Source organism: Silene latifolia, chromosome 9, assembly GCF_048544455.1.
Source record: "Silene latifolia isolate original U9 population chromosome 9, ASM4854445v1, whole genome shotgun sequence".
NCBI classification, from domain to species: domain Eukaryota; kingdom Viridiplantae; phylum Streptophyta; class Magnoliopsida; order Caryophyllales; family Caryophyllaceae; genus Silene; species Silene latifolia.
In genome coordinates this window covers 40,016,394-40,021,302 of record NC_133534.1, presented here as the reverse complement: position 1 = coordinate 40,021,302, position 4,909 = coordinate 40,016,394, and the positions used below count along the sequence as shown (strand labels likewise).

The window sequence follows — 4,909 nt, the reverse complement described above, 5'->3', positions numbered from 1 at the left end:
AAAGTTGATCAATTACCGGAGTAGAAGGTGTTGTTGCTCCCATAGAAGGTTGTTGTTGTTGTTGCACTTCCAAGTTTGGTGTTGCTACCACCATAGCCAATGCTTTCTTTGTTTGAAGAGCCTTTTGCCTTTGTGAGAGTGCCTTAGTGCCTTTGTTGCCTTTGTTGCCCCCTTAGTCCTTGCCATTGATGAACTAACCAAGAAAAGAATGAAAAATCTTCAATTTGTAGTATGCCCAAATCGATTTGAAGGTGAAAGGCTTTGCCTTTATGAAATCAAAAATCGACTCAAAGGTTGAAGATTTTGTGCTTGGTTTTGATTTTTGTTGAAGAAGGAGTGATTGATTTGTTGTTGGAAGGATGATTTGATTTGTATTTGGTGAATGTTGTTGAGGGTTTTTATTTTTGTGATGGAGAGGATGAGGGTTTTGATGTTGTGGGTAGTGTTTATGAATGAATGAATGAATGAATGAAGGTGGGAGGGGTTTTAAACAGACCGAAATTTTCGAATCTGCAGGGGCAATCCGTGCGGATTCTGCTCTTTCTGGACTTTGCAAAACTCGCCTAAAGACGGGCGGATTTGTGACAATCTGCTCGGATTTGCTGAACACGGGACGGGCGGATTTGCTTAAAGACGGACGGATTTCAGTCCAGAAAATTTTGCTTGTTTTCCTCAGCTGCAAAGACGGGCGTCTTTCTTACAAGACGGGCGGATTCTTCAAGACGGGCGGATTCTTCACAGGACGCCCGGATTCTGTCACAGTCAAGAAATTTTCAAAATTCAGCTCAGTTCAGGACGGGCGTCTTTTCTGCAATACGCTCGGATTCTTCAAGACGGGCGGATTCTCAGGAATCCGCTCGGATTCTTCCCCTGTGTACACGGATTCAGTTCCATCCGTGCACATTGCATTTCCCATACCATTCTTCCATTCTTTCTTCAAGTCTTGTGTTCTTCATTGTGGGGGCACTACTAAGGCATGGATAGCCTAGACAATAGCCATCCCCACACTAAGCGAAAAGCACTACACATCAATTGAAATCGTTAGTCCCTCCCTCACTTCTCTCAAACATGACAATTATTTTGATCAAAGTAAATAAAAATCCAAAGATGACAAAAATGCAATACAAGAATTGAAATGTAAGTTAGGGAGTTAGAAATATTTACAAGTGGTGGTTTAGGGAGGACTCCACCAAACTATCATTCTTGATGAGATGTCAAGGGGGCATGTCCAAGGTGTTGTTGATGTTCCTCAACACCTTGAAAAAGTAATCGAAGGCTTGTTCATTATCATGGTAGAGGTTCTCAATAGACCTTGGCCCTTGTTGTTGGTCTTGATCGATGGCATTACCAATGTAGGGATTAAAAATCCCTTCAAATTCGTCGTCCCAAAGACCACAAACTTCATTGAGTTGATCATTGAAAATCTCTTGCTTAGATGGAGACAACTCTCCCAATTTCTTCTCTTGGCCAATGAGGCCATCCTCTTCTTCCTTGGTTGATTTTGATGAGCTTTGCAAGCTCTCCTTGTCACAATTCACTTGCTCTTTGAATGGAGCATCTTCAATTTTCTTCTTCCATTGGAGTTCCGATTTCTTCCTTTCATCCTTTCGGCTATAATGATCAATCATGAAACATGGTTCATGCAAACGAGGAGCTCTCATAGTCTTGTCAAGATTAAAAGTTATGCTTTCATCTCCCACTTCTAGAGTGAGCTCACCATGTTTCACATCAATCACCGCACCGACGGTGTGTAGGAAAGGTCTTCCTAGGATGATTGGAATGTTGGAATCTTCCTCCATATCAACAATGACAAAGTCCACCGGGATGAAAAACTTCCCAATTCGCACGGGGACATCTTCCCATATCCCGAACGGTGTCTTCGTCGATCTATCGGCCATTTGGAGTGTGATGTTGGTGCATTTAAGCTCTCCCATCCCCAACCTTTTACTCACCGAGTACGGCATGACACTCACACTAGCCCCTAGATCACATAAGGCTTTGTTGATCGTTGTGTCGCCAATGGTACACGGTATTGAGAAGCTTCCCGGATCCTTTAACTTTGGAGGTGAACTCCCTTGAAGTATTGCACTACTCACCTTAGTGAAGGCGATAGTCTCAAGCTTCCGGATCGACTTCTTCTTTGTGAGGATATCTTTCATGTATTTCGCATAGGCCGGCACGTGATTGATTAATTCCGTGAAAGGAATTGAGACTTCCAAATTCTTCACAATTTCCATGAATTTTCCAAGTTGATCATCAAATTTGGGCTTGGCTTGACGACTTGGAAAAGGGAGTCTAATCACAATGGGCTCCTTCTCCTTGGCCTTGTCTTCATTTTTCCTTGAACTTTCTTCTTTTGATGATTCTCTATCTTTGGAGTTTTGCACAATTTCTTCCTTTTCACTAGCTTCCACAACTTCATCCTCAACTTGCTTCTTCGGTGCTTCATACCTTTTACCACTTCTCAAATGAATGGCACTAACTGTTTCATGTCTAGGGGATTACTTTGAGGTGGTAATTGCCCCTTTGTCTTTGTGAGCTTGAAGATGCTAGTTGAGTCAATTGTGTTTCCAACATCTTGGTGTGAGCTAGAATGTTGTTGATGGTGGTTTCCTTTGCTTGGCTATCTTTTTGCATTTGAGTGAAAAATTCTTGTTGATTCTTTTGCATTTGGAGGACCGCTTTTTGGACATCAAAACCTTGGTCATTTTGGTGATTGTATGGATTTTGATTTTGGTAACCTTGGTTTTGATTGTAAAAGGCTCTTTGATTTTGGTTTCTCATGGGTGGTGGAGTGTATGTTGTTTGAGGGTTTTGAACATTTTGGCTTTTGTATGAGAGATTTGGATGGAACTTGGTGTTCTCATTGTAAAAATTGGAATAAGGGGTACCACTCTTGTAAGCTTGGAAAGCATTAACTTGTTCGGTTGTTCCCCTACACTCACTTGGGTCATGACCCAAAGTTCCACAATTCTCACATATCCCACATGGGATTGATGAGGATGCCGTCATGGCATTGACATGATGCTTTGATGATTTTGAGTTTTCCTCAAGTCTAGCCATAGCTTGTTCAAACTTCAAGTTGATTGTGTCAATGTGAGCACTAAGTTGAGCACCCAATTGAGTAACGGAGTCCACTTCATGCTTTCCTCCTCTAGTAGCCTTGCGAGGTCTACTATATTGTGAGTTATGGACCGCCATTTCCTCAATCTTGTTCCATGTTTGATTGTCATCAACTTCGGTGAACATTCCATTTGTTCCCATATTGAGAATGTTCCTAGAATCTTCATATAAACCATTCCAAAATTGTTGTACCAAAAACCATTCGCTAAGTCCATGGTGAGGACATGAGCGACAAATTCCCTTGAACCGCTCCCAAGCTTCATACAAAGACTCTTCATCCCTTTGCTTAAAACCCGTAATTTGAGCTCTTAGCATGTTAGTCTTTTCCGGTGGGTAGAATTATTTGTAGAAAGCTAGAGCCAACTTCTTCCAAGAATCTATTCCAAGGGTGGCCTTATCAAGGCCCTTCAACCATTGCTTCGCGGTGCCGATTAAGGAAAAAGGAAATAAGACCCATCTAATTTGGTCTTGAGTCACGCCCGTTTGAGAGATAGCATCACAATAGTCGCAAAAGGTTTCCATATGAGAATGAGGGTCTTCACTAGGCATCCCCCAAATTGGCTCCTCTCAACTAATTGGATGAAGGCGGACTTGGCAATAAAATTTCCGGTTAGATGTTGCGGTGTAGGAGTACCATTTGGTAGATTCTCCTCGGTGGGTATGAGTGTGACGAGAATTTTGGCATTGTAGGTGGATTTTGTGGGGTATTGTGTAATGGGTTCTCTTCTCCTTCTATTGCGAAAGGATTGACAAACTCACTAGTGGGTTGGACAACTTCACTAATACCTCTTAAATTCCTCCTAACAAGTCTCCTATTGTTCGTCAAGGTTCTTTCGATTTCACGGTCAAAAGGTAACAAATCACCTTGTAACCTTCTAGACATGCAAAATATCAAACAACTCGAAAACAATTAGAACAAACCTTGAGGAGTTTTACTTCCTCAAGGCGAAGAAAGACACAACTAATAACAATAAAAAGAAATCTAAATCAAACAAACACCGTCCCCGACAACGGCGCCATTTTTGATGCGATCCCGCTAAGTGTTCACAAATTAAGATGTGGTCGTTGGTCACGGTCGAATCAAAACACAATTTATAGCTCCACAAACAACTCTACAATTAGTAAAGAGGCAAGTAAAGGTCGGATCCCAAGGGACGGGAGTTGAAATGAGATTTATATTGAAACTAGTGGTGTCTAAGGGGTGTCACAAATTGGGTTGATGTAGAAGGTTACTAAACTTAAATAGCAATGAAAATAAACAAGCATGATGAATTAAAGGGGTGTAAACAATTGATTAAAGGCACTAGGGTGTCATGGGATCATAGGGGAATCATGGGATATGATCATACAAACATGTTCTCAAATTATAAGCAAGCAATTATTGTTGTGATGGATTGAGTTGGGTTATATCTTACAATCCTATGAAAGTTTGGGTCCTAGAGCCGAATCGATTAGATTGTACAACACCTACAAGTCGACTTAATCTTCCCTACTCAACAACATGCATGGTCTAATGAGACTCGAGTTGGGTTATGTCTTACAAGTCTCATTGAAAAGATAGAAGATGATAGTAAATGCAAGGATTCATAGGCTTAGCATTTCATCAAATATAACATGTGCATGAGTTGAGATCAAAACAAGCAAGCAAATAAAACATGAAAGCATATTAATTTAAGCATGAATCATTCCCCATGTTGGTTTCCCCTAATCACCCATTAACCCTAGCTAAGATACTACTCACTCATTATCATGTTGATCATGCTAGCAAGGTTGTCAATCATACCAA

The 4,909-nt window shown here is 41.1% G+C and overlaps 1 non-coding gene across 1 annotated transcript; it reads left to right on the top strand.

Annotated features, from left to right (window-relative positions):
* The first annotated feature begins 3,331 nt into the window (after positions 1-3,331).
* Positions 3,332-3,438, top strand: LOC141602916 (small nucleolar RNA R71). Its single transcript, XR_012524820.1, has one exon. It is a non-coding gene; the product is annotated as a small nucleolar RNA R71 (small nucleolar RNA).
* The last annotated feature ends 1,471 nt before the right edge of the window (positions 3,439-4,909 follow it).